This window comes from Salarias fasciatus, chromosome 19 (assembly GCF_902148845.1).
Source record: "Salarias fasciatus chromosome 19, fSalaFa1.1, whole genome shotgun sequence".
Classification (NCBI taxonomy): domain Eukaryota; kingdom Metazoa; phylum Chordata; class Actinopteri; order Blenniiformes; family Blenniidae; genus Salarias; species Salarias fasciatus.
In genome coordinates this window covers 304,170-316,671 of record NC_043763.1, presented here as the reverse complement: position 1 = coordinate 316,671, position 12,502 = coordinate 304,170, and positions in this window count along the sequence as shown.

Sequence of the window (12,502 nt, the reverse complement as noted above, 5' to 3'; positions counted from 1 at the left end):
TGTACATCCGTTGTACATGACAAATAAGCACCTTTACCTTCTTTCAGTGACCTCTGTGTGGCAGTGCAAACACCTTATATAACAGCGGCGTGCACGTGCACGTGCACACACACCATAAGTATGGTCATGAATAGTTGAGCACAGAAAATCATAATCCTAATGACTGGTTAATATGAGAAAAGCTATTTGACGTAAATATTGGTTTGTGATGAGCAAACTTAAAACTGAGTTACGAACAACTTTGGTCAAGTTGCAAGCACAGTGCTTTTTCCCAAGAGAGAGTTTCCACAACTTCTGAAGATGGGACTCGTTTTCTGTTTTTCTGGTTTCTTGTGTTGTGCAGAGTTTGGTGCATGTTTTTACTGACTCATCTGAAAATAACACAATAAGCTTAATCTAGTGTCATATGATGTACCTGGTCTGACCCATCCCATGAAGAGGAAGGAGATACTGACCCAACTGAATAAATTACAGTGTTCGATAGCTTTGATGCAAGAAACACATTGGAGCATAGAAAATTGAAAAGGAAATGGGTGAACCAGGTTTCTTATGCCTCATATGAAAAAAGAAGAATGAATAATTATTTGAATATCTTTATTTATCTATCTTAATTAGGAAAGGTACACACTTACAGTTGAGAAGGAAATTAAGGAAAATGTGGGACGGGATGTAATCCATCGGAGACCTGACTGAGATCTGAACATCGTACAGAATGACAGGTTCGATAGGTCTCCTCCAGACCAGGGACCACGCCCAAAAAATCTGCAGCACTGAATAACAAAGAGCTGGGCCCTACTGACCTATGGAGAGAAAGCAGTCCAAGAGGGAGAGAGCACAGCCCGGGCTCACAGCGATTCGCCGTATGAGTCACATAAATTAATCTTTTGAATCGTGTCCAGGAACATTGGAACATGTATTGATCACTTTTTTCGTGTCTGAAACGACGTCTTTTTAAACTAATACATCTCAATGGGAATCATCTGGCCTCCGCTCCCCCTGTGGAACAGAGAATATCACTATAAGTGATCGTGGACCGATTGCACCAACCCCGGATATCAGTAATGAACCCATTTCCCATACTGGAGAATGAATGCATCTGTTCTGTCAAATGAAAGCTTAGGAAAGAAATCAAACAGTGAATGACGATGGGGAGGTAACATCACTGATGTTATGGGAAGGAGGAAAAGCCCGTGATACAATTAATAGAAATATCTAGACTGAGGAAAGCTCGATTAGTAACACAGAGTCTATACTTCAAAATCTAAAAATAAACAGACGATTCGATGAACTTTTAACCATGAAAGCAGAGGGATCCATGCTTTTTCAGTCAGAGATACTATGAAATGTGCAATAGAGCCTGCTGTTTACTGACATCCCAATTTAGAATGGCCCAGACAAACAGAATCATTAAAAAACAAAATAACACAATCTACGTTTTATCAAGTTATGGTAAAACTTTGGAGTTTTATAAAAAGAACCACGTGACTCTGAACCTGATGACAAGAGCAGTGAGAATCAAGTTTTTCGGAAAAAAGTCATTTGCTAACCTTGTCAAGAGAAGAGGCATCTGAAATTACTTTGCCGATTTCTAATCAAGAAATATGGGATCCGATGAAAAGTCTTCAAAACAACGTTCCATCACAGCACTGAGCAAAGAATGCATTTTGGTCTATGTTACACTCAGGGCTGGGGAGTAATGGATTACATGTAATGGTGTTACATAAGATACAAAAAAATGTAACTGTAATCCGTTACACTTCATAAAAATTATGTAATGTCATTACAGGTGTATCTGATAAAAACACGGATTACTGAGCGGGATTACTTTTGAAAATCAGACGGAATATACCAGAATTACAACAGACCAGTGGTGGGCCGTCAGGGCCTGCAAGGCCTTCTCTGCTGGCCTAAAATGATCTGAATTACAGACTGATGTAAATTATATTTTGTCCATGAATACTTAATAAATGATTCCAAACGGTATGTTCCAGTTCCTTTCATCGTCTTCCCGTGGTCGCGCTGCTTCCAGACATGTTTTTTTCATATTAAATCATTTAACCAATCAGATTTCAGGCATCATCTGTTGCTAGGGTCAAAGAAATCTGCCCGAGGCCTTCACTGTCCGTTCCTGATGGCGCAGATAAAGTAAAGTGAAGCGTCAAACAGACAGTTGCTTCAACCAATCAGACAGTTGCTTCAACCAATCAGATTTCGAGTTGGCGACTCAGCGCCTTCTAGCTAGCTACACTAGCTACAGCAGATCCAGGCCCTCTGATTTACATTCACCAAGAGATACAGTAGGGGGCGGTATGCACCTAAGTTGTTGGTCGCCTACCTCAATTATTCCAAAGAAGAAGAAGAAGAAGAAGAACCTGAAGAGAAATAAAACTTATGCCAGAAATCCCACAGGGCAGCTGGACTTTCAGCCCTGGCTTTATGGAACTGAAACGCTGGATAATCTATATGACAGAGCAGTTGAACTCTTTTTGAGGAAGGAAAGGAGGTGGATTTTGTTTACAAATAATCGGGATTTTGGTGAGTAAAAGGTTCCTCTTTTCCTAAATAATATTGCTGTTTATTAAGTTGATGCTCATTGTATGTGCACAGATGTAGTAGGAGACTTGTGCTCTTCAGCAAAGGCATTTATTCTGGCTGCACAAGTATCTATCTGCTGTGCAACAACTCTTTATGTGCATATCTGCAAATAAGATTTTTTTTTGTAGACAAATAGTTATTGAGGGTGGATTGGTTCAGGCGGATCTGTTCTGAAGGCCTTAGTGTGAAATGCACGGTCCGCCACTGCAACAGGCAGACAGACTACTACCAGCTGTGTTTCTCTCGCTACACTCCGCAGGACGTTCTCTGTTCTCTCTGTTCAGGTTCTGGAGTGTGGGTTCTGACCAGTGGCGGCCGGTCAATAGGGGGCGCTGGGGCGCCGCCCTCATCAGTCTATAGTCAGTCAGTCTACACAATTTTCAGAAAATATAAAACTTTGAGTGTAGAATTTCTTTGTATAATATATGTGTAAAATATTGTATTTTCAGCCTTGTTGTGCATATAAAAGGCATTACATTGTTTCTTTTTAATAATTTTTCATGGTATTTCTGTATGAGAAATACTGAGACTTCCTGGTTTTTGTGGGCGCCGGGACACATTCACCAAGAGGTACAGTAGGTGGCGGTATGCACCGAAGTTGTTCGCCACCCGACATTGTTTCCAAAGAAGAAGAAGAAGAATGGGGGGCGCCGACAAATGGATCCGTATGGAGAGCCTCAAACTTTTTACTAAAACGTGACTTAAGGCTGCATTTTAATTGGTTCCTTACAAATCGGGTTTGTGGCGCACACTCCCACTCACACAGACGATTCCACCGACTGATCAGGTGTCATCGACACTGATTTTCTATGTGCTTTATGAATAAGACCACGTTAGAATGAGCGTGCAGTGCGGCTCCTGACAGAACGAAGCTCCTTTGTTTCTCCTGGAGAACAGAGGTTCTGTTGTGATGAGGCTGTTTCACTGCGTTGGAATGTAATGTTGAAAGAAGCCGATTGAAAACACACCCAAGTGTTTTCACTGCAGATAACAGCGTCAGCGTCATAATGATGGTTACTAATATTTTTTCAAATACTTACAGATAAACAGTACTAAGTGAGAGACACATGCAGAACAGACTGATGGGTGTGAGCTGCTGGAATGTCTCCATGAAGGTGGTCAGCAACAGTCTTCAGGCACTCAAACCCTTCTGAAGAACCAGGTTAAAGCCAGGCCATCATGTCGCCGTGGAACATCAGTACATCACTGGATCAGTTAGAATTCATTCCCTGTAAGACTCTGGCCTCTGAATCCACGGTGGCTGATGGGTAGGGGGTAGCCTCTCGTATCCAAAGCAGAGACCTGGGCTCACGGCTTGGAAGTAGAAACAAATTTTTGAAATTCAAAGAAACACTTCTGTTTATTCTTTGCTCTGTATATTTGTGTACACAGATGCTTGGGGGTCCGTGCATGAAGTATAATTCACTGTTGCTCACACTGTACAAAGAAAACACTCGTTTTCGGGGGTGTTTCCTATTTCACTGACGTATGAAGTGAAAAGCAGTTCTGCACAACACAGCGGCGCCAAGCGGCTGCTCTCCCTTTATCCAACTTGCACAATGAAAAGGAAAAAAAGGAAGTAAAAGTCTTCAACGAGCCTTCAAAGTAAAAGCACAGTGTTTCTAATGACGCGTATGAGACGGCATAGTTTAAGGAGAAGAAATGAAAAAAGCACAGCAATATCCTGCATGATGAACACAAGTCGTAACTAATATGCCAGCAGTGTCCCACGCTATTGACATCGGAAGACACCCAACACGATCAATAAAACTAGCTAGCTGCGGAGGCTAATTACGGTATGACGGAAGCCCTAAAAGGACATGGTTAGTTACTTTTTTATTTCCTCCGTTTTGCCGTGATAACGAGTTCATTTCAGTGGTTTTCTCGAGATTTCTAGTTATTTTTCTCGTTATCTCGAGAAAACAACAATCTTATGGTTTACAGGAAACCAGACAGCGACGCTCCGCTGCCACGGACCAGAGGTGACTTCAGCCTGTTACCCATTTCTGAATAACTTATATGATGCACGCAAATCCAAAACTATCTGTCCATCATCTGCACGGTGGAGCTGCGATATTCAGCCTCCTGATGCAGGACCTGTGTGTTTTCTTGTCTGACCCAGACTGTGTCTGTTCTGGAGCAGGACGAGCTGCAGCCTTGATGCAGCTCAAAGAACCGCAACAACCTCACCAGACTCACCTGGCAAGCCTCCGTACTGCTTCATGCAGACAGACGTGACGTCTGAGAAAAAATAGTTGAGCAGTGAGTTAAAAGCTGATGGTGATAATATCAGAGACAGCAAGCAGACTGCTGGAGAAACTTTTTCTAGGAGTTCCAATCAGTGGGAAACTTCAGTGGGACGTGGTTGATAAGGGTCTCCTTCAGTTCTGCTTTCTTCTGTTTTTTCCCCCAATATTTTTATTGATTTCCAAGTTTTATAATGAAAGGTAAACAAAACAAATAACAGCATAAGAACACAGCTTAAAACACAAACACACCCATTCACACCTGGCAGACCTGCACCAAATGACACATATATGCACATACATGTACACACACATAACCAAGTGGCATGCACAGAACACTGATAACGGCAAGAAAGAAAACAGTAATAGTTTGAATGTCATGTCCAGTTCTGCTTATAGTTCATAAAGGTAACATCGCCTTTCACTGACTCACTCACTCACATGCCTACTAACACCTTCATTTATTTGCACCTTCACTTTTACTGACCATGTCTTGTGTCTTCTTCATTTTACAGAAGGAGCTGGACGTGGTGATGAGAATGTGGAACACCGGGTCCAGCCAGGCACAAACATACGATCCCTTCCATGGAAAACCTTTCCTGTGTATCGTGTACCAGACCTTTACCGAGCTCGGGACTCCGTCCAGCCAGTGGACTGTGACAGAGGTCTTAAAGAGGACATAGTCTTAAAGGGGACATCTGTCTTTGGAAACCTGACTTTGTGATCCAGGTCTTCACCAGCTCTGCCTTGTGGTCGTGAACAAACTGAATCTTGAGGCAGGTCATGATGCTGCTGGTCACCAGGCTGGACAGACAGCCGAGGCCTGAAGGAGAGCAGCTGTCAGTCAGACTGACCCCCACCGACCAAAACGGTGGTCACAACAGTCATCGTTAAAAACTTTACCCTACTGTGTTGAGCACACTTCCACTTCCAGTGTTTGATACACACCTGTTTTCTGATCATGTCTTTTCGCGGTGTCACTGTTTTGGCCCGGCTATAGGACCATACTTTATCCCAGAAACTGTTTTCTCAAAAATGGGGTCGTCTTATAATCGAGGACTAGATTGCTGTTACACATCTGCGCCGCTAGATGGAGCCAAAGTACCAGTGTCCAGTAAGTGAAAAAGTAGGGCTGGGCAGATTAACGCAATAACGCACTACTTCCTTAACGCCGACAAATATTTTCATCAGGAGTTAACGCCCCCCTCTCCACACACACCCACACACACACACACACAACACACACACTCCAGCTGAGCATAAAAAAAAGCACACAGCAGCAGCACTTTCTGCGGTGAAACTCGGTCCATTCCTCATTATTTGCCATCATGAACTGGCCGAATTATCAGAAAAATCCCGAGGAAAAGGCTGGTATGAGGCACAAACTGAAATGAGGAGCGCAAATATGACAAAAACGAAAGTGAAACTTAGATCGCGTCTTCTGCCGGCACGTTTCGGCCCGCTGGGCAGTCTTCAGGCGCTGGAAACACGCAAAATAAAGTAAATTTCCCTTCACACACAATCTGGCTTAATGAGGCTCAATTTGGTGTGACTGAGTTTATCCTGTCTTCTTTGTCTGAAGGTCAGAAGTTTGAGGAAGTGTGCACTCATAACAAACTTCCTTTTCATCTGCTCTGCTCTTGGGTGTGTGTGTGTGTGTGTGTGTGTGTGTGTGTGTTGTGGGGGGCAATCTTGGTGAAGACTTGGTATTTTAAGTTATTATGAATCACGAATTGCAAAATGATTATTGTAAAGTTATTCTTCTTGCAAAATTCTTGCAAAAATAAAAATAAAGTCCCTGTCCCCAGCTGGGGCAGGATGGTCATCACAGAGTCCTTTTCAATTCATTATTGTATTTTGCGCGTAGAGCGATTAATCACGATTAATTGTAGAAAAATTATGTGATTAATCGCTATTAAGAAATTTCGTCGTTGCCCAGCACTAGAATGAAGCGTCACTGAATGTATGCTTGTATCTTTTGTTGCAGTCTAGAATTTTGTTTTTTAGACTGAATTATGAATGCTCATGAAGCTTGAAGCTGAATAGAAGCTGAATTTGACGGTTCTAAAGTTATTCACATCATTAATGCAGCTTTTGAACCTTTGAGGTTCTTAATTGTTGCTTCCTCACTGAGTCACAGCCTCAGATTCTGAGAAACAGAATATAGTTTTTTATGTAATACTGCAGTAATATTTCTTGATCTTAAATCACATGAAATATTTTCTCTGTTGTGAGTTTTCCTACAATAACTCAACAATAAAACGTTCTTTTATGAGTAACCTTATTGTCTTCAACATATTTTTATTTTCACATAATGATATTTGAGAAAAAGGGGTCGTCTTACAACCAGAGTCGTCCTGTAGTCGGGCCGATACGGCAGTTTGTATGAAACAGACATGGATGCATTGGATGCATGAGTTCAGTTGTAATGTTGGATGTTTGCATGTCATCTTTACACAGTGCTCACATCAAACATCTTCATAAACTCAAACAGATTCAAGTAAACGGAGACCTTTCCAGTGGGTTTTCTTTTTTGTTTTTTTATTGTATTAGAAATTCTCTTCCTGCGCATAAGAAAAGCAAACAAAATATGTGACAGGAACAAACCGGAAGCAACACTTGACTTCGTCACTCTGACACTTAGTGGCTGAGGCCTCGTAGGAGGCCCAGGCCTCGCAGGAGGCCCAGGCCTCCGACGGCCCCGCCACAGCGACGGTCTGGCCTGGAGAGGGGACCTGCACTTTGGACAACCATCACCTCTTTCTAGGAGGACTGCAATGCAGTCCTGACGACCTATCAGGCTGCAGCAGCAAAGGGAGAGAGTGGGGCGTCCATCTCCGCTGAAACGACATTAACACACAAAGAAGGCCAATGTAGTTAAAATGACTTCAATTAATAAAAATATGCGTAAACAAGAAATGTAAAAAACAAAGACAAGTCAATTAAACATCAATTACTTCAGTTCTTTCAAACTAATGTGAAAGCTCGAAACAAAAAGAGCTCAGAGATCATAAAGGGCAGAATTTCAATAAAGTAACACTGCTCTCCTCTGTGGTTCCTCAGCAGAACATCCTCAAGAACAGATCACATCCAGATCTAAACTTGTTGATCTGTTTCCCTCTGAGAGGCTTCACAGATGTATTAAAGTGAGGACGAACAGACTGCAAAACTGCTTCTTTCCAAGAGCCATCACCATCCTAAACTCTCACATGAAGCAACTGCTCAACAGTACAATGCAGCTGTGTCTTGCTGCTGCTCACTGAGTCATCCACTGGAATACAGTCACACCTAAAGCGTACAATTCACCTTTTTACATTGTCTTTAAAATTCTGTCACATTTTTCCAAAAAATATTTATTCTTTGTGATTTTTATATTGTATATTTGTTATATTGATATATTTTTTGTGCCTGCACTGGAAAGGAGAGACTGTTTAATCTCATTGTACTCTGCATAATAACAATAAGACCATTCTGACTGTCATGGCTCCAGTTACAGAGTTCATGTCATATGTGGAAATGAATTATGATGCTTCTCTGTCAGAAGTACCGTTTGAAATGTGTATTGAAACCTGCTTTTGTCCTGGTTTTATTATATCTACATGGTAAAAACATGAAAATGATAATATAACACTAATCTGCATAACTCCACTGTGGTTCTCCACTGATCACAGAGGATGAGGCTACAGTCCAGAGAGGCTGGAATAATTCGAAATAACCACAGGAGATGTTTTATTTTCAGCATATCAACATTTCTATGGATTATTTAAGACATTACGTGTATAAATTCGTAGTGATGAGGAGATCACTACAGGGCGACCCCTGCTGGTCACTTTCTAAACTACTTTCATGAAGTTGTGAATTGAAAAAATTCAGTTTTTTTGTCCGACAATTAGAACCAAAGAGCAGTAAAGCACAGAGTAATGTGTGCGTAGTAGTGATATTACTACTATGAGATATTTACAGTCCGACAGGAGGCTGGAGCAGCAGTCACACATTTACCGCTGTGTTGAGAACACTTTTACTTTGAGGAGCGGCATAAGCCCCGCCCACCTGTCAAACAGGAAATGTGAAAAATCCGTTTGGTCTGTCAGAACGTAAGAACGAAAAAACGAGCTGAATTCTTTTTTTTCCGATTTTGCCAAAAAACAAAAATACGAGAAAATTACCTGTTTTATGGAATCTGATGATGTTAATTTAACAGGAAATTAAACTAACAAACACCATGCTTTTATTTTGAAGGCTCGTTAAAGGCTTTTACTTCCTTTTTTAAATTTTTATTGTGCAGTTGGATAAAGGGAAAGCAGGCGCTTGGCGCCGCTGTGTTGTGCAGAATTGCAATTCACTTCATACATCAGCGAAATAGGAAAAACCCCCGAAAACGAGCGTTTTTTTTGTACAGCGTGAACAACAACAATGAATTACACTTCATGCACGGACCCTTGGGTTCTTTGGAGAGCGCTCACTGTGCCGTTTTATTCTCACACATTCATGTCAACGCTCGAGCGTCGTCAGCTGCGATTCAGTTTGCGTTCGGTCTGCACAGAGCCGACTTCATGTCAGAACCAAAATGTTTAGATTCATGTCGTACAGTGTGGCAAGTTGCGAATTTATAACATTGTTAAAATCGCACAGAATGCAGAGGCCATAAAAATGACAATTAAAAGATTTGAAAGGTATGGATCAGAGTGCTGAGCTGGATCAAGGGTTTCATAGAGAAGGTTTGTCTTCATATTTGTATGTAGTTTTTGATGTCCCTCAGGGTTCAATGTCAGGCCCGAATTTGGATTTGAATAATCAAAGGAAATCACAAAAAAAAAAAAAGCAAATAAAAATCAGTGTTCGATTCAAAATAATGGTATGTGGGATGTGATGATTTAGAGTACAACTGCAGATAAACGCGCGTGGAAACCAAAAGAGTGCTCAACATTACTTTTACATACACTTTTGGTCATAAAACAGTTGAAAACCACAAATAGAAGGTTAAAAAAACCAAGTGCTTCAGTTTTGTGTGGAGCCAGACAGAGTCTGGATCACGGTTTAGTCTAAAGCATAAAAACTCAAACAAGAAGCAAGTAAATCCGAACAACGCAGAGGCTATCTGAGATCATGAGATTCAACAAACAAAACAGTTTGAGCTGAGATTCTGGCACCATGAAAATCAGAAACTGAACCAATGTGCAAGCAGGAGAAAGTAAAAAAAAAAAAAATGGTCGTGTTTTTACAAGTAAAATAAATCCATTCATTTACAAACCCAAAAAAGTATTTTATGTTTTTGATTTCTTTGCATTCGTTGGTTTCCAGAGGAGAGGAGGAGACACTGAAGCCCACAGACGGTCTGTGGTGGTCCGCTGTCGTCCATCTCCCACGCAGGCAGGACTGTGAGGACAGGTCTGTCTCCTGGGACGTCCTGGACCTTCGTGTAAAATTCTCCTCTGTGGGAGTCTGGGCTTGGATGTGTCTGCTGACCAAATACTGAAATAAAGACAAATAAATAGGATAAACAGGACTATGTTTTTTTGTGTGACCAAAAATAGATAATGCTCAAGTCCCCCTCACTAATGCTTATTTACTCATCGCTGTCTGAAATCCAGTGTGCATGGCCTCCAGCATGGTGAGAAGTGGAACGGCTTGTTAATGACATGAAATGGATGAACAAGCTGCTTTTTAGGATATACATCTACCTAATATGGAATATTAAGACTTCAGTTCTCTGGGACTGTGTGAAGGACACTCTGCCTGGAGCCGAGCTGAGAGGAGTCCAGCTTCCATCTGAATGACTGGAGGATGTTATTCGGCGGCTGTCGCCTGTATAAACTTGCTGACTGGAGCCATGGGAGGCAGGCTGGAGCTCAGCTGAGCAGTCGGCTTGCTCTCAGTCAGCTGACTTGCCTGTAACTCTTAAAATCCTAAAATAAAACCTCCTTGTGCAGTGTCAAAACCTGGAGTCCTCATCTTTGGCTCTGGTTCACCAAAAAATTCCACAAAATTCCAGTTGGGGCCTCGTCTGGGATCTAAACACAACATTAAGGAGATAAGCGAAAATGCTGTCTTTTTAACAATGAATAAGGAAGTATAGCTTTACCTGTGAGATGTTTGAGCAGATTAAAAGAACTATTTCCACAGCCGACCTTCCTCTGTCCATGTGGCAGTGTCCTCCACCAAGACACCCAATGGCATCTCGCAGCAGTAGTGAAGGTGTGTGTGCTCTGTGCAGTCTGTGTTTACAGGAATGCACCTGGTTTCTGCTGAGACATTAGTATTATTAGGCAGTCATGCATGTAATCGCTGGTATACTGTATGTTTACTGAATTATGTCCAGCCTACTCCCCGCCGCTGAAAACCCAAAGCTACTCTGTTCTGTTTGTGACATTTTCTAAAATTTGCCTTTTCGTAATAATCAATCCCAAGAAAGAACTGAAAATGGATCCTCCGGTGAAAGATTCCTGATCCATCTCCAGACTTCTCTTTGCCCAGAGGGGCTGACAGTCCTGCTGCAGAGCAGAGATAATCCCTCTGATCAAGTTCATGTAGCCCCTGTAGACACAGGTCTGTTTTACATCTGACACACAGCTTCTGGCAAGTCATGACACTTGTGGAACATCCGGCAGATTCCTTCTACAAACCTTTTCTGTTTTGACAAGAAATTCTTTCTGTGAGCAACTGTTTGAAATTCGGGAGTGTGTACACAGTGAGTCTGGATTCCTGCACTCAGCCGGATCATGTGTGTCAGCTGGTCACTGTTCATGCTGATCACACTACTGATTTTAATTCAGCTCAAAGACAAAAGAATAAATAGAAAGAATAGAATAGAATAGAATAGAATAGAACAGAATAGAATAGGAAGAAAATACTTCAGGTAGTCCTGGTAATAAATCTTTGTGGCATTGCTCGGCGCATAACAAGACAGAATGAGTAGAAGCTAGAAAAGAAATAGATCAGAATTTTTTTAAAAAAAGAAGAAAGAAATATTAACACACTACTCAAAACATTTCAGGAAAGACTCAAACAACACAGATGAACTCCAAGCCAGTCACACTGGTGGGAATCAACCCGTCCAGTTTGTCATCGTCAGTCAGTTTCACTGCTCTGTCACTGGAACAGGCAACAGGCGGAAATGAGAGAGTTCTGCAGGCGGAGGAGCGTCCACAGGACGTGTTTCGGTTCTCTGCCTCTCTGGCTGATGTTCTGCTCACTCTGGTGTTTTATCAGAGCTCTCAGCCCAACGGCAGCATGAGGACACGCTGATGACAACACTCTGAGAACTCACTGAGAACACATGAGAACACACTAAAGGTGGTCAGGGTGGAGGAGACGCCAGGAGACAGGCCAGGACACCAGGAGACAGACCTGGGCAGCAGGAGACAGACGTGGATAGCAGGAGACAGGCCATGAGACCAGAAGACAGGGTGCAGGGTGACAGAAACACCCAGACTGGAAGACCTGCCCTCGGAACCCTGACCGGACTCCAGTCCAGCACTGCAGGAGCGCTCTGAGGCTGGAGGAGAACCTCCTCCTGACCTGTGTGGCAGTGTGGGGATTCGCTCCCTCTCTCTCTCTCTCTCTCTCTCCTCAGCCTGGAGCAGGTATGTATGCTCCCATGTATGTTTGTATATTGCAGCCCTGTCAGCTCTAGCTGATAGCATGCTAACGCTGGGGGTGTT